Here is a 24145-nt window from a genome sequence, read left to right on the forward strand (position 1 = left end):
TATCTTAAAATATTATCTGAAAAATTACTGAAATGGGATCAATCGAATTTTAATACGATCATAATTCAACGAAGGCCAGTAACATATCAGCGAAAGGTATCTCTGCCTGAGACGCGAAGTAACACAATGAAAGTGAACCGCATATATTCTTGCACCGCTCATGCACCTACCCAAGAAACGTACCCGACGCATTTCCGTTTTTAAATCTACGAAAGGACTTTAACTTTACTGCAGCATTTTATACAATTTGTCCTAAAACCCCTATAAGTATTTCCCTCCCTTACCCACAGTGTTGATCTACAGTGTTAACCCTACCATAAGACTCAGCTGAAAGATATACATCGTGCAAGGAGGAGCATAAACAAGGTGTGTTTACTTTGGAAATTCGGCTTAGAAAGTTCACTACTTCTACCAAAAATGCTTGAGAAACACTCAAAGCTTCTTGAAAAGGAGTCTGCACTATTTGTTTGCTTTCTGTTTCTTTTCTAAAGTGAAGGCCTATCTCATAGAAAAAATTAGTACTCACTCACTACACAAGTAGATCTAATGGTTTGGCGTATACTGATCTTGTGACTGGAAAGATATCATATCAACCCAGGACAGGGGACAACTGAGAGGTAGGTTTGGTGTTGGCACTGGACATAATAATATAAAAATCATTACATAACACATTATTAATAAACATTCGTTAATAATTAATATTGGTCGATGTTTCGCTTGCGCCGCTAAAGCATATGTGTTTGGGGGTAGATTCTAAATGATTTAGGAAGACATAAGACATTAAATATATCTATTATTATTTATAGCCAACCGGAGATCAAGAAGTGTAAGTCATTTTCTAACCCGTCGACCCGCAGCCCCCAGTAGAGACATATAGACCAAGTGTTTCTATACTGTGAAGGGATGACCGCCGAAACACCCATTTCACGACCAGACCCTGATACTCGTATCTTCCTTTGTTGTATTTAATACATGAACAGTTTTTTATCAATATCGCATAAAGCTGTAGGAATGGTGCATTATCCTTTTTTCACATCTATACACCAGTGTATGTACTGCCTTCATAAAACAACCTGTCTGTTCAACGCAATCTGTCCTGCCAGCATTGGACACTGTAATTTTTATGCAAAACATTTTCACAAACATGACCTCGGATTAAAAATTCCTGTATAATAATTTGATTTTTCCAGTATATAATGCCATTTATATTTAATACATGTATATATGTGTCCCCCATGAAGATCCAGGATAGAAAAGGTCTTCGGCAATAAATGCTTGTCGTATTGTGTCTTGTCATTGTGTCCCAATTGCCTAGACCAATGCTCATGATATCAGTCACTATATTTTTTGGTCCAGACGCGATAATTTACATATGGTCGTCATATAACTGGAATAGTGCTAAGTTAAACAACAAACACAAAAACACAGGTTGCGAAACATATGTGCAATAGAGAATAATACATGTGTGTGTTTCGTATCAAAAATATCATCATTTATATAAGGAATAAAAATTGAATTATTCGACCCTGCATCGAGTACACAACATGCTGTGTATTCTTCATATTTGATATTTACGATACGGAATCACACGAGGGTAATCATTTTACCCTGTAATGGCAATAATCGAAGAATAAGACTTTATCTCGATCACTGTTGTTCACCTTAATCAACCCAAATTCACTCAACTTCAGAAACCGCGGATGAATATAGTGTCTGAATGAACTGTCCCATTTATATATATTGGCCAACTGATTTACAGCCATGTTTGTCGATATAATCATCCACATATCAGAAAGAAACCCCTTTTAGACCTAAATCGAACTTTCGTCTATAAGTTACAGATCAAGCAGATATTGAATCGATGTATTGAGATTAAAAAAAATTGTACCTGCTCGACGACCATTTGCACGTTAATCGGATCCTGATACCAAATATATCGGATTGGTTTATTGCATCGATAACACTAAGTATCCATCTTATCAAAAATACGCATTGCACAAGGCCGATCTTAATCTTTGTGACAGGTGGTGCATGCAGGACAGAGCTGGAAGCCACATGCACAATACTGTTATAGGCCACAGCGTCACTCTCTCTCCAGATACAAACTGGTGACACAGGACAGCTGGAAGCCACATGCACGATACTGTTATAGGCCACAGCGACACTACCTCACCAGATATAAACTGGTGACACAGGACAGCTGGAAGCCACATGCACAATACTGTTATAGGCCACAGGGACACTATCTCTCCAGATATAAACTGGTGACACAGGACACAGCTGGCAGTCACATGCACAATACTGTTGTAGGCCACAGCGTCACTATCTCTCAAGATATAAACTGGTGACACAGGACACAGCTGGAAGCCACATGCACAATACTGTTATAGGCCACAGCGACACTATCTCTCCAGATATGAACTGGTGACACAGGGCAGCTGGGAGCCTCATGCACGATACTGTTATAGGCCACAGCGTCCCTCTCTCTCCAGATATAAACTGGTGACACAGGACACAGCTGGCAACCACATGCACGATACTGTTATAGGCCACAGCGTCACTATCTCTCCAGATATATACTGGTGACACAGGACACAGCTGGAAGCCACATGCACAATACTGTTATAGGCCACAGCGTCACTATCTCTCCCAGATACAAACTGGTGACACAGGACACAGCTGGAAGCCACATGCACGATACTGTTATAGGCCACAGCGTTACTCTCTCTCCCAGATACAAACTGGTGACACAGGACACAGCTGGCAACCACATGCACGATACTGTTATAGGCCACAGCGTCACTATCTCTCCAGATATATACTGGTGACACAGGACACAGCTGGAAGCCACATGCACAATACTGTTATAGGCCACAGCGTCACTATCTCTCCAGATATATACTGGTGACACAGGACACAGCTGGAAGCAACATGGACGATACTGTTATAGGCCACAGCGTCCCTCTCTCTCCAGATATAAACTGGTGACACAGGACACAGCTGGCAACCACATGCACGATACTGTTATAGGCCACAGCGTCACTATTGCTCCCAGATATATACTGGTGACACAGGACACAGCTGGAAGCCACATGCACGATACTGTTATAGGCCACAGCGTCACTATCTCTCCCAGATACAAACTGGTGACACAGGACACAGCTGGCAACCACATGCACGATACTGTTATAGGCCACAGCGTCACTATCTCTCCAGATATATACTGGTGACACAGGACACAGCTGGAAGCAACATGGACGATACTGTTATAGGCCACAGCGTCCCTCTCTCTCCAGATATAAACTGGTGACACAACTGGCAAACACATGCACAATACTGTTATAGGCCACAGCGACACCATCTCTCCAGATACAAACTGGTGACACAGGACACAGCTGGCAGCCACATGCTCAATACTGTTATAGGCCACAGCATCACTCTCTCTCCAGATATAAACTGGTGACACAGGACGCAGCTGGCAGCCACATGCACGATACTGATATAGGCCAGAGCGTCACTGCCTCTCCAGATATAAACTGGTGACACAGGACACAGCTGGCAGCCACATGCACAATACTGTTATAGGCCGCAGCGTCACTGCCTCTCCAGATATAAACTGGTGACACTGTACATGCCTCGTCATCTCTTCTGTGTGTACCTGAGCCCCCTTACACAAAGTGACCTTAGCGTTTGGATGATTGTAACTCCCATACTTAAAAATACGTAGGCTTACGGTCGTCATAGCGCTTATATTTTAGATGGAACGTTTTGTGGAACGGGGCCCATTACACTATAACATCCACTGACATGTTTGAGTTATTTGTTTGTTCAATCGTGTTACCGATTTATGACGTCACTCTGTCTGATCACATGTGCAACCTTTGCATGAAACAAATTACAATCTCATGGAGCTATCCTACATGTAAAGCCGTAGTTGTTATGGCAATATGTACTTGGATTTTACCATAGTATGTTGGCCACTCAGCATTTGCAAACATTGAATAAACAGACATTGTAATACACAGAGAATATTAGGAAAAAGACTCTTTGTTGATGTCTTGCTAAGCGGCTATGTGACCGCCTCCGTGTTCTAGTGGAGAAGCGTCCGGGATTCGAGTCCAGGCCGCGTCATACCAAAAGACGTGAAAAGATGGTACTTGTCATTACCCTGTCTGGCGCTCGGTAATGAGAGGCTAAAACAAGGACTGGTCGGCTCGGAGTCAGTATACTGTGCCTGAGTATTCTTGTTAAATTGCGGCAGGACAGTATCAGCCCGGACTAGTACAAACAGTCACACACACACACACACACACACGCACACACACACACACACACACACACACACACACACACACACACACACACACACACACACACACACACACACACACACGCACGCACGCACGCACGCACGCACGCACGCACACACACACACACACACACACACACACGCACACACACACTCACACAGACGCACACACATACACACACACGCACACGCACACGCACACGTGGCTGCTTGAGTGCAATAATCTTGGAAGCGACGTCAAACCCCATTTTACCTCACCTCGGCGGTTATGAATCAAAGTTTTGATACAGATGCCCTTTTTGTCATAGTAAATGGTTACAGTTTTGTAGATTTATTGCAGATCCCCTCCCCGCCCCCGCAGATGGTGACACCTGGATTAATGGGGTTTCACTCTCACTGTCTTACTACAGTCTGGTTCAACCTGTCTCGTCCTTGTTTTAATTGTGAATTGTAATATTTATCTTTGAAACATTCTTTGTATTACCAATCATTGACATAAAGTATGCATTGTTTTGAGGACTCTGAGAACGTTCTCAAATTAATAATCCATATCATGATATTGTGTACACAAGCTTTCTCCGACGTCGTTTTCACATTGACAAATCTTGACAATCATTGCGAAAACATTCCTATTTTTAGACTGATGAGGTGCCATGGACATGTCTCATCACCGTTCTGACAATAATTTCGGAATTTCAAGTTTACAAGTCACTCAGGAGTGAATGAAGCTGGCATTAACAGCCTCTAAGTAAGACTTTAACTTAAACTGATTGCAAGGCTGAAGTTGACTCAAGGGGCGAGGTAAGATAAAGGTTCTTGTTTGCCCATTGCAAACATCAAATATTATTTACAAGTTGTCATTTTTCTTTCGTGCATATTTTCAACTTCCAAAATCTAACTGTGAGCCAGTCAAAGTAAAACCCAATTCCCTCTTACAGAAAAGAACTAATTTGAATTGAAATATTTATTTGGAAAGTGACAGTAACTTCAACGTACATCCTTCCAACATGGATATTACATATGTCGAGAAAGGGAGAAGACTTGTGTTCATAATTATAAATCCACAGGACAATCCAAAAAGGAAAGTGATACACAAACTGATATGTGATGATCTATTCGAAATCCAATTAATTATTCGATATGAGGAAAATGCATACAGTGATATTTGTTGTTACAAACAGTTAAACTGTGCGCAAATAAGTCTAGTGTGATGGTTTTCAGTGTTCTTACAACCGGCCATTATCGCGATATATTATGTAGGTTATAGGGGATTAGACTGACATGAACTTTAGAGAGATGTCTCGCTTCAGTAAGTTTGCTGATGCCTGTCGCAGATAGTTTTATTTCATTAAAAACGTCGTCACAACAGCCTCTTCTTTCAAAGCGAAAAACGCACAACAAACTTGGCGTCAGATGGTTTTCAGATGTACGTATTTTACGGCTCATTCTTTCTGTCGAGTGGTCTTCCTTTTCCAAGGAAGGATGGCGATATTTGGGCATTGATTCACGAAGAGTCGCCCATGAACAAAGATTGGCTGTTTTCATTCAGGAGCACTATAGAGCTGTTCAACTACACATCGACTTTCAAGAGGGGTTCTGACTACCCGCTCACCACCCACTGGCTGACAAACAAAGAGACACTGCTCAGTAAAGAATATTTAGTCCCCACAGACAGAAAGAACTTGATGAGGACAGATGGTGGCCCAGCTCCAATTATATTTGTCCACAGCGACTGCAACACACCATCCAACAGGGAGCAGTACGTCAAGACGTCGCAGAAATACGTCGATGTTGATTCCCACGGCCCTTGTCTCCACAACAAGGACTTCCCAGAAGAGTGAGTCCACCTAAACCATAGGCAGTCAAACATACACACACAGACACACAGGCAGACATACACGAATACAGGCACACACACACATATAGACACACACACAGACATATAGACAGACATACACGAATACAGGCACACACATACAGACACACACACAGACATACAGACAGACATACACGAATTCAGACACACACACAGACATACAGACAGATATACACAAATACAGACAGACACATACACACTGATACAGGCACACATACAGACACACAGACATACAGACAGACATACAAGAAAATAGACACACACTTACAGACACACACACACAGACATACAGACATACACGAATACAGACACACCCATACAGACAAAAACACAGACATACAGACAGACATAGACAAATACAGACACACTCACAGACACACAGACAGCAATACATTAATACACCAACACAGACACTCACATACAGACACGCATACAGGCAGACATACACGCATACAGACACACACACAGAGACATAGACGAATACAGACACAGACACACACATACAGACACACACAGACATACAGGCAGACATACACGAATACAGACACACATATACAGACACACAGACAGACATACACGAACACAGACACACACATAGAGACACACACACAGACACACAAACAGACATAGACGAATACAGACACACACATATACAGACACACAGACAGACATACACGAATACAGACACACACATAGACACACACATAGACATACAGACAGACATACACACAGACATACAGACAGACATACACGAATACAGACACACACACAGACACACAGACATACATACACGAATACAGACACACATACAGACACACACACAGACACACAGACAGACATAAACGAATACAGACACACACAGACATACACACAGACATAAACGAATACAGACACACACATGCAGACACATACACATACTTACAGACAGACATACACGAATACAGAGACACACATGTACAGACACACACAGACATACAGACAGACATACACGAATACAGACACACACACATACAGACACACACAGACATACAGACAGACATACACGGATAGAGACACACACACATACAGACACACACACAGACACACACACATACATACACGAATACAGATACACACATAGACATACAGACACACACGAATATAGACACACATATACAGACACACACAGAGACATACAGACAGACATACACGAATACAGAATTACACACACATACAGACACACACAGAGACATACAGACAGACATACACGAATACAGAATTACACACACATACAGACACACACAGAGACATACAGACAGACATACACGAATACAGAATTACACACACATACACACAGACATACAGACAGACATACACGAATACAGAATTACACACACATACACACAGACATACAGACAGACATACACGAATACAGACACACACACATACAGACACACACACAGACATACAGACAGACATACACGAATACAGAATTACACACACATACACACAGACATACAGACAGACATACACGAATACAGACACACACATATACAGACACACACACAGACATACAGACAGACATACACGAATACAGACACACACATACAGATACACATACAGACAGAGATGCACGAATACAAACACACACACAGACATACAGACACGAATACAGACACACACATGCACACATGCACATACACACTGATAGTCACACATACAGACACACACATACACACTGATACAGTCACACATACAGACAGACACATATACACATAAAGACACACACACAGACATACACATACACACACAAGCACACACACATACACACACAAACGCGCGCACACATAAACACTCACACACAAGCACACACACATACACACACAAACGCGCACACATGTATCTCGAGCCTGTTTTCACTTAGTCATATAGGTTATGATATTTCGGAGGCAAATGTAAACCGTCGTTTAGGCCATGTCATACATGTAACTGGGCTCATTATCATTTCAACACAATGTTAATTTGTTATCATAATATATGGTATGGTCAGTACAGCTCATAATCTTTTACCACATTTCCGACCTACATGCACTCAATGTTATCAAAATGTAGACTGGGCAAATCTCTTTTGTTAGAAAGATACACACAGTGTGGAATGATGAGCAAAGCACTTTGCAACTATTAAACTGTAACCATTATTTTTCTGTTGCATATAGATTCAAGAATCTCGATAGTATAGGAGACTTCTTGAAGCCAGACTTTTTGAGACTTGTCGCCCGCTACAAGTTTGCTATAGCTTTTGAGAACGCCATCTGTGACGACTACATCACGGAGAAGTTGTGGCGCCCTCTACAGGTGGGAACTGTCCCTATTGTGCTCGGCTCGCCGACAATCAGGGTGAGATGACTTTTGTGTGTGGAAACATTTCGGTGAGAGTATATGTTCTTATGCTTGGACCACTAGACAAAAAGATGGGCGAGATGTCTTGTTTGTGTGGTGGCATTTTCGTGAGGGTACATAAGTAATTATATATTTCTTAGGCTGTACCCAAGACACACAAAGTCGTAAGTCGTAGATGTAAAGGCATAATCATAATTACATGTTCTAAACAACTTCGATACAATAAACGACTACGATAGGGCAGAGGGTAAGCTTTGGTCTTAAATATAGTTATCGTCTCATGTAACGGATGAATGAAAATGTTTTGCAGTAAGCTACTCAACTTATGGGCGTTACAAAAGGCTAACGGAGTAGCTGCTCATCCATGTACAGGGGAGGGTTCACTCAAGAATGATTGTCACTGAGCCAATGTTATCATCAGGATTATTTTTCAACCACAATTTAAGAATCACAGGTTCTACGTTTGACGCCTATACTCCTAAATGTTCATGTAACCTTCGAGGACACATCCAGACACAATAATACAGTAACTTAATATATGATTTGAAACTGCGAACCCCCATTGTGATCTGTTTCTATTATCTCATTAGCTGAATGAGAAAAACTAACGAAGAAAGATAAACTAACGAAAAAAGAATGAATGTTAAAGTGCGTCTGTGCCGATAAATCATTTCTGTTTTATGGTCATGTTATAAATGTGTACTGTGGCATTAACAGCGTAAAAGGAATTAAAAAAAATAATTGTCATGAATTGAACAAACTTGTAGTCGACTAGAATCTTAGCTCTCATCCTCGGAAAGAATAGTAATTATTATACATCTTTTTTTTTTCTGATTGTAGTTTGTTCTAATCAAATAAATGCAATTTAAAATCAGCTCTACTTAAAACGTACTTTCAGGACATTTTACCATCCACCAAATCAGCGATTCTGGTCGAAGACTTTGACACTATTCAAGACTTGGCTGCGTTCATCAACCAGCTTGATCGGAACGACGAACAGTATGAGTCATACCTCCAGCTCAAACACACGGGTATTTCAAATCCAAGGCTGAAGTCAGAACTCGCCCGGGTATCACCAGGGGAGTACGCAGGTGGACGTTTTGGGAAGGCTGCTTCAGGATATGAGTGTTTCCTCTGTGACAAACTTCACAAGGCGCTTGATGCAACTAAAGCCGGGAAGCCTGTCGCGAAAGCACAGGCAAATCTGAACCATTTTGGATGTCCTTTACCTGCACAGACATTTGACGAAAACGGCCAAATCGTCCCCGACCATCGCCGAAAGCATGAGTTGGCATTCTACCATATGAACGCGCAGGTGTTCCGCCAGTTCTATGACAGGGTTGAGAACATCACGTCTCACGACCTGTACACAGCCACAAAACAACGATTGAAAAAGGTGCAGGCGAAAAAGGAAGACTTGTAAAGCAGGTTTTACTAGGATAAAAAGTAACTTATGGAGTTTACATGAATCTGTATTTTAAAACACAAACCCGCTTGCATCCATTAACAAATATATTATATCTGACGTGATAGATGTTTATTACTTGTCCTTTACTTACTATTGCAAACTTTATCCCACGAGGAGTGGGAGTGATCAGCTAAATGTGTGCAGGCAGTCATTTCCTGAGTTGTTTGAAAATAAATATGCTTCAGATTTTTGTTGCGATTGTTATTAATTTCAAACCATGTTTACATGTTTATCTATAGGTGAAATCTCATGCTTGCATGTTCACCTAAAAGTGGGATCTCATGCTTACAAGTTCATCTCTTGTTCACGTGTTCATCTAAAAGTGGGATCTCATGTTTACAAGTTCATCTAAAAGTGGGATCTCATGTTTACATGTTCATCTAAAAGTGGGATCTCATGTTTACATGTTCATCTAAAAGTTGGATCTCATGCCTACATGTTCATCTAAAAGTGGGATCTCATGTTTACATGTTCATCTAAAAGTGGGATCTCATGTTTACATGTTCATCTAAAAGTGGGATCTCATGCCTACATGTTCATCTAAAAGTGGGATCTCATGTTTACATGTTCATCTAAAAGTGGGATCTCATGCCTACATGTTCATCTAAAGTTGGGATCAAATTCTTACATGTTCATCTAAAAATGGAATCTCATGCTGACGTGTTTATCTAAAGGTGGGATCTCATGCCTACATGTTCATCTAGATGTGTCATCGCAAGGTTACATATTGATCTAAATGTGTGATCTCATGGTTACATATTCATCTGAAAGTGGGATCTCATTCTTATACTCTCGAGGGTATTGGACATTTTGTGAAGTTACTGTCGAGGGATCGGGTGGTCAGGCTAGTTGCTTGATGCATATCATCGTATCCCAATGACGGCGGTCGATGCTCATTATGTTCTTGTACAGACTCGATTGTTGACAGGCCCCCGTCATACAGTTGGAATATTGATGAATGCAGCGAATGCAGGGATAATTTAGACAAATGTTTGAATGCTTTTACAATCCTTATTTGGTTGATATAAGAATTCATGTTGCCAACTAAAACAAACAATTAATTTTAGCTAGCTTCTCAGCTGTTTCGTTTCATGTTTCTTCCAGTCTCACACATATATAAATGAGCGTTCAGTTGTTTTTCTGTAGGGTCATAAGAGATATTGAAGGAGGAAATCAGTATTCAACACATACAGCATGAATCCATAGTTATATTTATCAACACGTTTTAAAGCACAGCTGTCCATCGAAGGGTGACCCTTCAGCATGACAATTCAACTCAACATCTGTTTTGATCAATGAGATGTCAATAGTAACGTCCCCATTGGGTTACATTCTTCACTCACAGACTCAAGTGTAAATTTGTATTTGTAAATGCAACCTACCGTGAGATAAAAACTCATTCAGCCAGCATACACTACTGCCTAGAAGTTCATTCCCCTTACACGCATGGGCAACGCGTTACGCAACCAGTGTGCATCGGGTTGGTCACGCGTGTGATACCCGTGTGCAACGCGTTGCACACGGGTGTGCACCCCGTCCGCCACTCGTGTGCAACGCGTGACACACTCATTAGAGGGGGAACAAACTTTTGACCAAAGGAGGACCCGTCTTAAGCTGAACCTGGAGGTGGTAACAAGGAGAGAAAATTTTGTTATCCTGACGAAAAATGATAATGCACATGTATTTCCTAATGTCTCCTTTCTTTATGTGATTTTGTGGGAATAACATGAATACTGTTGTGATCAAATAGATGTGTTTTGTTTTATACGACCATTGCTTCTAAATCCGATGGTGTTAAGAGAATACATGGTCCTGGAACATGTTATTGCAATTGAAATGCTTTTATTGTGATTTGACATTAACCGTCTGTAGTACGACTTTCAGTGATAATATGTATGAGGTTTGGCGGCGCATTGTTTTTATTGGACCCTAATTACTTTATGATGACTTGGACTCTTTATCACAGCTCCATAGCCGTGAGGCTGAAAAAGAGCAGCATGTAATTAATGAGGGTGGGTTATATCATTGAGGATACACTTGAGGGAGAGAATACTAATTACCGTACTACAGGAAGAGACCTGTAGACGTAAGCGCGGGGTTGTGTTTTAGCTGGCCGTTCGATAATGGCCGCCAGGAGAAGTGAGCTTTGACTGCGTCATCTAAAATAAATAATAAGATACAGCAGTGTTATTTTCACGGTCTGTTGAATAAACTCCCAGTGCAACGGTCAATGTATCTTCTACTTGATCCTTGATACATCATTTTGGCATTCACAATATATAGTATTTCAACGTACAAAAGAGCACTGATCTAAAGCAATTCCGCGGGAGTAGTTGTTACCTGTGCATTACTGTATTTTCTCAGTGAGTACCCGGATGATATAGCAGAAATCTAGACTTGTTCGCGACCTGTGCTCGCCATTCGTAAGCGCATTTTTATTGAAAGTAGAAGGACATATGGTCACACTGATCAACAAAAATGAAATACAGTTTTTGAAATGTAGGTATATTTGTGGGGAGCATCGGTAATGGTGATGCAGTTTTGATAAGTCACTTGCTTGGTAATTGTGCGATCTTCGTGTACACTATTTTGACTTGCAACACAAAGTAAATATTTCATCTGAACATTGCTTATTTTACCGTGAGTATATGTTTACATTCAAAATGTAAACAGATTTCACTAAGGAAATGTATTAAACGCCTAAATATTCAGTTTATTTTACAAATTAACTGAAAAATATGTCCATCTTTATTAATATGATAACGAATTCCAAATATTTGTTTATGTTTAATATCATCACCAAGTACAGTTCTGTATTGTTTGGCTTCTTTTCTTAGCATAATTCATATATTGTGATGTGTTTAAGCTCTTTTGGTCGTCTTTATCATTTTTAGTCAGTCGGTTAAATAAATGAATGGATTATTCAGTCAATTTGTAAAATGACTGAAATATTTAGATATTTAATAAATTGCCTGAGTGAATCATATTTTACACATTGACTGTAACATATACACGCTTACAAAAGAAAATACTTGTGAAAACAACGTCTATCGCGCATCGAAAAACTTCCCAACCAAACGGAAAGGAACAAGAATGATTCTGTTCAAAGCTGCAGCGAATGAATGAAAACAAAATGCAAATATCATTATTACAACCTACCAAAGTTATAATGTATCCGGGAATATCAACATAAAGGAACAATATCCATTGCGTCTGCAGCTGTACAAAAATACTTATTCGATGTCAAATGTCTATGTGAGAATCAAATACTTTAATAATAATTATTTGGAAACAATATTTGGAATATATATGAAATATATTAAAATATTTAAATATATCGTTTTTAAACGTTATTTAAATGTATCGAATATTATAACCCGTGTCTGTTTCTTAACTGATCACTTAGTTTGTTTCAATTGTTTCACATAGGTGCCAAGTTAGCTGAGAAAGCCCACGTGACAACTATTTTAATAATGTCCACGGTTCTTAAAAACATACATTGAGTTAGATAACAATGAACAACCAGTCAGTGTATTATCGGTTACCCTTTGAACAAAGTATGTTGTTTTTACATCTGTACTTCACGCCATGATATGAGTGTATTCCCTAGGTTTAGTAACCCTACCTTCACATGTAAACACTTACTTTTGACATATCCACTGTGCAAGATAACAGTAATTAATCAATCAACGTATTTCCTGTTGATCTTTTGATGTCTGGGAATGATCAGTTGATTTACAAAAAAAGTAAATCAACTGATCATACATCTCTTGCTGGGCTGCCACGTGCATAATTCACATTCCACCTCACTTCAAACCTGGATTTAGATTAAATAATTACCCCAGGTACAAGAAAGACCAAATTTGAACCTTTATCCGGTAATCTGAGTGGTGCCACAACTGAGTATACATAATATAAATTCATTAACTGAGCAGCATGTGAATTACGACAAATACAGAAGTGTAGGGTTATACCAGAAAATGTGGATGACAACAAGGGAGTAGTAATTGTAACATCCACGCAATCCGAAATCCGCAAATGCTTTCACTCAGGGATACTTTTTTTATTATCAAACTGTAACAATCAGGGGTATTTCCAAATAACGACATCCGATGAGCTTTCGCCGTTATTTGTCTGTTTGTTTAGGCTGAAGAAATTAATTAACATGCGCCCTTTGTTGAAATCTTCATAGATCACGGGTAACCAATCAGTTTTCAAAAATGCGTAAGTTTATTTAGCTGTCCTTGCAGACTGGTAGCCCAGTCTCTTGTCACGCTCGGTTGCGTTAACGAGCAAATTGACTCACGGCAGCTAGTAAGCCCAAGCGGAAATCCAAAGGTCGTATTACCTGAAGAATCAACCTTCATTTGCGAAATATCTACTGCTCTTAAAATCAATATTTCTCCCAATACTAAAATTCAGAACTTTCTAACCAAGGATTACCAGTTGAAACTGGTCGATGGCTGAACATTCCAAGGGAAGACAGCCAGTGTCCACTCTGTGATTCTATCGCTGTGGGAGATGAATTGCATTATTCATTCCGATGTGAAGCTTTACACCAACGGCGATATGAACTCTTAAATAAGCAATATATTAAGTTTCCAAACATTTAAGAAAATTATGACCACTAACAGTGTAAGAAATCTAAAAGGCCTATCTAAATTCCTTAACAATGTGTACAATACAATTGGTAAATTGTATTAGTATCCACGTATCCTATTTTTATTATTTTTGTTAAATTGTACATAATAAAAATTGTAGATAATTGTATGTCATGTTATTCTAAGAATAAATGAGTTTGAGTTTGAGTTCGACACCCGAGAAGAAGCCAGAGATTAGTGCTCCTTTTTGAATAGTTTACAATCATGTGTTTTAGGGTTAGCTGTGTTGGCTTAAACGTATTTTTATTTCAAAAGAAATCTGGATCGGTAAACAAGCAAAACTTGCTTATGTAATACCTCTCCAGGTAACAACTTAACAACAGCTGGATATATATATATATATATATATATATATATAAGAGAGTGATGAACATAAACATACAAAATGCACAAATGAAATACACGAAGCCAGTACACTGAAGCAAGTGGTGTCTGTGAAATAAGGTAATGCAGTTTTCCTTTACTGCATGCATAAAATTAAGCTACTCAAACCTTTTGCTTTTGACAATGATGTCATGAACTGATTTAAGAAGAGTCATGTTTGTAGAACTGCTTAACTATTGCCATGTAATATCATGTTTAGACCATACCCATGTGTGTAGAAATACACAGTGTTTCTGATATTATCGTATTTTTTAACAGTTATAGAAAAAGTGAATTGCATCTTCAAGGTGATATCCACAAGTGCAGTCTGGTATGTCTGATACATGTCGTCTAAACTTATCAGCGTTTAAGTCACTGCAGCCGAGCCTAAGGCGACAGTGGACAATTTGGCATGATCTATGAAAATATTTGAAGTCAAAATTATTAATAATTGCATCAGAACGATTAATTAAGGATTTGATTTCTTTTAATGAGCGAGCATTAGTTACTTCATCGGATAGAGGGTTCCGCAGGTTGATCATATCCAGAAGAAATGATAATAAGCATAGGTCTGTGTTCTACATTTGATTGTTTGTATGTTGAATCTTTTTCTAAGGTTATATTTGCTGTTATCAGAGAATTGAATATACACTTTTCAAATATTCTGGCTAAGCAACTTGTGAGTGCTACAGGTCTATGATTTGGGCATTCGTGTTCATCGCTGACGCTGACACCGCATCAGCCCGGCAGTGGACTTGACACAGTTATTTGCGCACTGATTATATAACTCCTACAGACAGGTGGGGTGGTTTTCAAAGCGAAACGGACGACCCCGTCTGTTATTTAATAAATGCTGTGCGGCGCCTTTGATCTTGCCTCCAACCATACAACTTATAGTAGTAAACGACGATCAGGATGGCCTGGAAATAAACACAATTCTGTCTGCCCAGTGTATCCACAATTAACTAGAATGCTTCATATCTACAAATATATATATATAGAAAATTGCATCAGTGTGGTTTATCATGTACAATGCTTTCTTACGCTTGGTGAGGCAGACTGAAATTGAACATTAGGATAACGTCAGCAGGGATAAAAGAGGTCATACCAAAGAACTTTATTTACTAGTAGAAAAATCAGACATTCCGATCAACCACTACAAGCCCCGGCCGGATATCAAGGTTGACCAGATCAACACCCCAAAGGAATATCTCTACGCCAAACAAGGAGTCCCTTTCGTCATGGTACACAAGAAGGGGGGACAGGACATCGAGTAAGACATCACAAACTACACAGACTTGTACCACTTCTTCCAGAGTAGTGGCGTACCGACCTAAAACCACTTCGTCGCCAATACCGCCGCCCTCCTTGCCAAGAGTCTCTACCAGAATCCCGACCCCCAGGATGAGAAGCTGACCAAGAGACTACTACAAGGACTAAACTTTATTTTTTTATTTTTTTTTTATTTTTTTTTTTATTTTTTTTTTTTTTGGGGGGGGTGTGTGTGTTTGCACTTCTTTATTTAATCATTACGCTTTTTTACCCTAATAGTATAAGTGCTTCCCCGTGTGCGAGATAGGCTAAAGTCGGAAAGCGCACGTTAAATCTCCGAGGTACCTATCTACCAGAACTTTATTTGCTGTTCTGGTCATACATAAAAATATGTAAGTTACGTACATGGGGAGGCTAGATTATTTACAGCTTACATCAATATAGTGCAAATATTATGGTCAATAAAAGAAAACGTTGATAGATCTATAACACACTTTTTGTACTTTTAAGCAAACTGTGGACTTTTAAGACATTTTCGCTTATTGTAATAACATCTAGCTAACCAATCATGTCTATCTATGAAATCTACAAGCATAGTTGCTGTCAAACCTAAAAAACATATACAGGGAGGTAAGTTTTGACTTGCCAAGCACCTTAAGGTGAGTTTACTTTTAAACTGTCAAAAGCTATTGTCCCTTCAATACTAGTATAAGTCTGGAAGCTGTCTCTCGGACTGTTATGAGTTATGATGTATTTTATGATATAACTGGGGAATGTTCAAATTAGTTACTGTCATTTAATCCAACGTTCTAACTGTCAACTGTCTCAACAGGATCATAGGTTTGGTTACATATCTCCTCCCTGTCTCTATGTCTTAAGTTGGTAATCGGTAACTGCGGTCCAAATGTATCAACTTATTCATCTATTGTTGCAAACTTGACTGATTTAAACATATCTTATTGATCATGAACTACTCAGTCAGTCAAGCACCTGTATCAGAAATGTAAAACCAGCCATGTTTCATGTAGTCCCAATATCACTGAAAAATGCCGATGTAACGTGACATATAAATTTACTCACTGACAATATATTTTTCGTGAGAGTGAAGCACAATTTTATTAAAGTTTTATTAACAATTTCATAAGCTATAATAATATTAATATTAAAATTCATCATCACTTGCCAAGTTTATGAAAATGTCCCCATTTGGAAGATGTCACATATAAACAAGGATTCGAACTAAATTTGATCGTCTTTGACACTGAGGTTTATCCCCACTTTGCCAGCAAACTGCAGAAAATTAACAGTGAGTGAGTGAGCATCGTTTCGCTGTTTATACAAGAAAAGATGTCATGCCAAAAACGCTCACAGTAGTTTGTGAGTAAACTCACGACCTGTCATGACCTGGTTGAGTGACTTCCTCCAATCAACATTAAAGGATTACCCACAGAGAAAGAAAGGATTAAAGTCACCCATAAATCTTCTCCTAACGTAGTACTCCAACTTCTAAATGCCTCTCAAAGAAGGATTAAAATCCTAAAGATATCCTATCTACGTGGTATAGGTACTCACAACCTCTAATAATAAACTGTTACGTTTGGTATCCCCAGCAATACTCACCATGGTCATTGGGCAAATGTAAAAATCACAAACCCTAACGAGATTCTGTCAACATGGTCACACCCGGTGATTGTGAAGATCTCAAATTCTATCAACTGTCAGACAGCATGGCTGTTCATATTCATTTACAACATCCTCTTATAATTAGTATAAAAGTGTCCCACACAAAACCTTCTTTTATTTATTCTTTCAAAATACAACACAGAAAGTGGGGTGTGGGGAAATGGGACATATTCCTACGTGAAATAATGAGACATTAGTAGTGGTGACGGCTATATCATAATTGTACTGTCTAAAGCATAAATTTGGCGAACGAAAAACGTTATATTTGCAATCGAATGGAATGACTCGTGTGGGCAAATGAATATGTTCGCAATCCACAAACAATCATTTTATTAATGGCGAACATTTACCAACCCGCGACAATCGTGTCAACACGGGGGTTCCCCTAGCAATAAACTCGCATCTAAATTCACTACTGTTCTACTGTCGGCTAGCCACAATGGCTAGACTGGACCCTAGTGGAATGGTTCATGCCATAAAAGTCTAGCAACCGAACACTAATTAAGATGGGCCGACCTTGTATTTACGGTCTGGTGAGCACAGCTCAATGGCCGCTCATTAACTCAAATTTCACATCTCACTGTTTTGTTTTATCTCACTATTCATTTGATAAATTTGTCAACTTCAACTGGAACCCGGTCCCGTGTTACACGCGTGGCACACGCGTGTGCAACGGATTGCACACGCGACGCACACCCGTTGCACACCCGTGTCCAACGGGTGCTCACCCCGTGTGCAACCCGTTGAGCACCCGTGTCACATGCGTGTTACACGCGTTCTCAACGCGTGTTAGGGGAATGAACTTTTAGGCAGTAGTGTATATCTACTCATGGAGATGACACTATCTCAATAGATATATGGAAAGGAACACCGTCCTGTAGAAGTAAATAGGGATATTCCTTCATCGCACAGATCCAAATGCGATCAGGGCCATGTATCATTACATCAATAAATCATGAAGGAATAGTAAAACACGTAAATATATACGTTAAATCTCGTGTATTGAAATCAGTAAATGCTATCATGCTATAATCAGAGGCTAAACATCAGTCACCATAACTACTGAGGGAACCAAGTAAGAGATTACATGTAGGGTATCGCACGTGACACATGTGCAGGTTTTGTGTTCAAGTAAAACGAAACAAGAGATTATTCAGCATGCAGTCAACATATCTGATACTAACATTACACTCTGTGACTTCGATTAGTGATCTGATGCTTCTGACCACAACAGTATACATGACTTTTTTTATTTATTTTTTGTAACACACGGAGGCCCCAGGAATCCTGCTGGTGTAAGAGTGGTGTAACACCTACATGTTTCTCGGGCTTAAGATGTTCTGCCCGTTAACATTACTTAGAAACACAGATTTATATTTACGTTTCATGTTAGAAAGAGTTAATTTATCTGTGGCATATTTCTTATCTAAAACATTTGTGGCATGTGAATCACCACAACTGGTATATAGCTCTTCGCCCAAACTCTCCCTCACGCATGCACTGATATAAACGTCAAACGAGTGTGTATGACATCTTAGGATATTACCAAAATACTGTTTAGTGTGTGTACTGTCAGTTTATATTGACATGTGCCGATCTCTCAAGTTGTTATAAGAATCATCCTGGATTCGACCCAGGAACCTACGTTGTCATCAGTTTTGATCGCTTATGAATCACCACTAGTCGAGATTTCGCAGTTACCTTCCTTGTATGTCAGGCGGAAGGGACAGGTTGGCACAGGTGTGTACCTCGGCGGGATTTCCTCATTTCAAGACAGACAATTTAATCTCATACAGTTCACATGAAGAACTAGTATACCTGTTTATCCAGGACAGCATCAACTTATTTAAGGTATGCGTTTCTTTAATTTAGTGTTATGGTAAACACAAGAAACATCAAAGGAAGAGAAACCAAAAGTAGGAATTGTTGGCCCCAGGGTAATAAAAAATGTCAAGCATATTGATGAATATTTCTTTTATTGTTATGGCTTTTACAAATGTTTGACATTCAGGTAAACAAAGTTATTCGTCGACGTGTAAAAATGAAATAAATAAAGATATGTTGACTTGGTCCTGAATACTAACGTTCACAGTTACCTCCCTTATATTGTGACTGTGAGGGGGGCGTGTCTAGAACCAGTAAATCAAGGTTTGGTTGGTGTTGACGGAGGTGGATAAATACAGGACCCTATTGGTAGTTGTTTTAGAGTTAACTTTCATTGTATAAAGACAAATGCGCCATTGAATCAATGACGACAGTTTACTGCCTCATCTACATGAGAGAAGTTGACATCAAATCTCATCTCACATGATCACAATACATTCATATATTCAGTTTCGGTTCATCTATGCTAGGGTAAATCCTCTTTTGTGTGGAAACAATGATCGAGCTTGTTCTCATGACAGAATTCATGAAAACTATAATCTAGGAACATATTTTATTGAAACAATAGTATAAACAAATACATAGACACACGCTTCTGAAACACCTATTTTGACATGAAGTCGCGATATGTAGAATCTGTTATTCCTGTAGCACCATGGAAGGGTCGATGTGGTTATTTTTGTGACAAGAAATTATATGTAAACGACTCATTCGACATGGATTTACAGAGGCGTTACAGTAAACTTAGTGGTGCACACAAGTTAATGATGGAGTGAGTTTGGTGTTATGCCGCGTTATGCAGTATTTCAGTTATATCATCGCATGTCAGCTTGATATGGAAGGTTAGCCCGAAGTCGCACTTAAGAAAAGTTATTGTCTCAAACTAAACACATGTAACACCATTACAAAGACGAAACAACTTCAGCTGAAATTATTTCTTGTAAAAGTCAAAAGTTATTTATGTTTTACAGATGGCGACGTCACGAGCTGAGAAAGTTACAGAATTCCTCACCTGTGTGATCTGCCAGGAACCGTACACAGACCCCTGTACACTGAGGTGTGATCACACATTCTGCAGGAAATGTGTCACAGGATACATCCAAACCAGACCAGACGCTGTACAGTCCAAGACGATCCCTTGTGCCTCCTGTCGACAAGATACAAAGGTCCCCCCACCCCAGCAGGCCAGTGGAGGAGTGGGCGGGGCAGATCAAACCCAGCATCATTATACAGGGGCTGATTGACACACAAGCTGACGTTGTCAAAACAGGTAATGGTTTATTACATTATGAATTACACATTCATTTCACAAACGGAAATCTACTAATAAGAATCATGTTTGTAATGAAGGCATGTTAAAGGGTACTCATTATTTGTTTAAACATGCAGTATAATCACAGTATTGCTGTTAACAGTATGTTAAATGGTACCAATTGACTCCACTAAACGACTCCATTTCTTACAAACATGACTTAACTGTAACCACGGCAAAGAAATATTTACAATATATGTTGACGTCAGGACAATGTTCCAGCGATATCACTGCAGGGGACTGCTGATTATTATCGGTTTACATGATGCTAATATAATCAGATCATCCATAAAACACTTGAAAATATTATTATATGAAAACATCTACATATGGCAGTTTCAGGTTGATAATAGTGAGTGAGTGAGTGAGTATGTATTTTTGCCGCCTTCAGCAATGTTCAAGCGATATCACTGTGGTTTCACACATTATACACATGTGAGGAATCAAACCTGGCTAACACTTAAACCACCTAGGCTTCCCCACTGCCCCTGATAATAGTGATCAGAACTGTACACTTATAAGTGTAATTGTACCTGTTGAAACTACATGTACATAAATGGGTGAATGAGTTCAGTTTCACGCCACTGCCAATCATGCCAATGCAGGGCTTCCACATCAAACCCATGGGCGTGACGAGCCAACACTTTATCTCCAAGCCTACACCCGCCGCTCTATTCGTGCATTGAAAATAGGTGAGAGGGGGTGATTTTACCTGGATTTTCAATCTTCTAATTTATATTAATATTGTCCTGATATGTCAAATAACTACAGACATGTCCACTAACAGGTTCCGCTTCATGTTGCTCAGTGTGTGAGAAGTTAGGGGAGACAACTCCGGGAGCCTCATGGTGTTCTGAGTGTCAAGTGTCCCTCTGCGAGAGATGTGTCAAGATACATCGTGCAAGTCCAGCATCACATGACCATGAGATCTGTGACCTTTCAGGAGAGATCAAGGTGACGAGGAGGCACAAGGTCGTGTGCAGGGAACACAAGGATGAGGTTATAAAGCTTGTATGTAAAGACTGCCACAAAGCTGTGTGTCAAACATGTTGTGTTGTTTACCATAGGAAATGTGAGTCTGTCCTTACCATTCAGTCAATGTTGCCAAACCTGAAGTACCATTTAAGAAGGCATGCTAAACAGTTATCGCAGAAAATACATAGAAAAGAAACAATTGTTAAGAAAACAGACGAGAAAATTAGCGGAATTGAGAAAAACAAAATAGCAGTAGAAAATCACATTAAATCTGCTGTTGAGAGAGCCATAGCCAACATCAAGCAGAAAGGAAAACGGTTGATGAATGAATTCAAGGATATTACCGACAAACAAACTAAGGAACTTAAAGCAGATGTTAAACTTGAAGAGATTGAGATGCAGATGTACAAACAACATTGTGAGTTCATTGACCAGGCCTTGGTATCGGACTGTGAGATGGACCTGTATGACGCGTATCAGGCCTGGGAGTCGGGGGCTGTAGAGTTGTGGGATGTCAGGGACACAGACACAGCAGACACACGGAGAATAGATGACATCAGGTTTACACCTGACACTGACAACGTCCAGCACATCCTAGATGACCTACAGCTGGGGAAGATTGACGTCACATACCAGGATGAGGGACCATGTCTGACGTCTCCAGTGCTGGTTGACGTGATAGATGGGAGAATGGCGGGTGGTGAGGTGGAGCCTTATCTACGTGACATCACAGTCCTGGTTGTAGATGGTATACAGACAGTTGTTGTCACTGACTTGAATAACAAGTGTGTGAAATCCTTCTACACTAGAAACAATTTGACATGCCAAAGGAAACTTCCCCTGGACGACTCTCCATGGGGAGTAACACAGTTGAAGGAGAACCAGGTGATGGTTGTTGTCCCTGACTCCAGTCAGATTGTAACAATAGAAGTGAGCCCTGACCTGGTGCTGATGTCAACCATCACAACACGCAAGTGGTACGTCAGTCTCGCTGTTCTGAGTCCTTCATCTCTAGCAGCAGGTAATTTGGACTGTGTTGATATCCTGGACATGGCGGGACACGTGCTGAGGTCAATCACTACACACAACAATGAGACACTGTTTACACACCCCTTCTACATGTGTGTCAACAACAAGGGCAACATACTCGTGTCTGACTCTGTGAAGAAGTCTGTGACATGTGTGACGTCAGAGGGGGATGTTGTGTGGAGATACGCCCCTACCGGAGACAGAGAACTCGACCCTTATGGTATTACGACTACTCCAAGAGGAGACATCCTGGTTGCAGGCACCAGTAAGGTTACAAGGCTGACAGAGACAGGGGATTATGTCACAGATCATCAGGACATTGGCTTCGATCCACTGGGATTGTATTTCGATAGACATGACACGCTGTATGTGTGTGAACAAAGTCAGCTACACGAAATCATCTGGAGGTCAGATACACGAAGTAAACTTCATGTAGTCACATCAACCACTGCATGATTTCAATCATCACTATCACTGGTGTTAAATTCACCATAACAACTCAAAATGGACTCTTCCGATTGGGATGTGAATGATCATACAAGATGTATCCACAGACATTATTTCCACATCCTTACACATCACATTATGTCTTTAGCAACCTGGTTCTCTTTATTAAATCGCCTCCGTGTTCTCGTACGTTGTCGGCCGGGAATGCGAAAAGCCCGTGGTTTGATCCCAATCTGCTCAAGAGATACCAATACTTCACTCTATTCTCAGTAGATATGATATGGTTTACTTGTTATTGAAGTGCTCACATGACTACTTGGACCTGTGGATGGTCACTTGATATATTGTTTAATGACACTAATGAGTTCGAAACTTTTGAGATCATCAGCGGGTTCCCGCGTAGGGTTGGGTACCCGGGCTGTAGATTTGGACTCGTCTCAGCTCCATTCAGAAGCATGTGAGGTACATGGTCCATTGCACCGTAGTC

The 24145-nt window shown here is 40.0% G+C and overlaps 1 pseudogene; it reads left to right on the plus strand.

Annotated features, from left to right (window-relative positions):
* Window positions 1-5733: 5733 nt before the first annotated feature.
* On the plus strand, window positions 5734-23667 carry LOC139468684 (uncharacterized; annotated as a pseudogene).
* The last annotated feature ends 478 nt before the right edge of the window (window positions 23668-24145 follow it).

Source organism: Haliotis cracherodii, unplaced genomic scaffold (assembly GCF_022045235.1).
Source record: "Haliotis cracherodii isolate W230 unplaced genomic scaffold, xgHalCrac1.p SCAF_2, whole genome shotgun sequence".
Lineage (NCBI taxonomy): Eukaryota > Metazoa > Mollusca > Gastropoda > Lepetellida > Haliotidae > Haliotis > Haliotis cracherodii.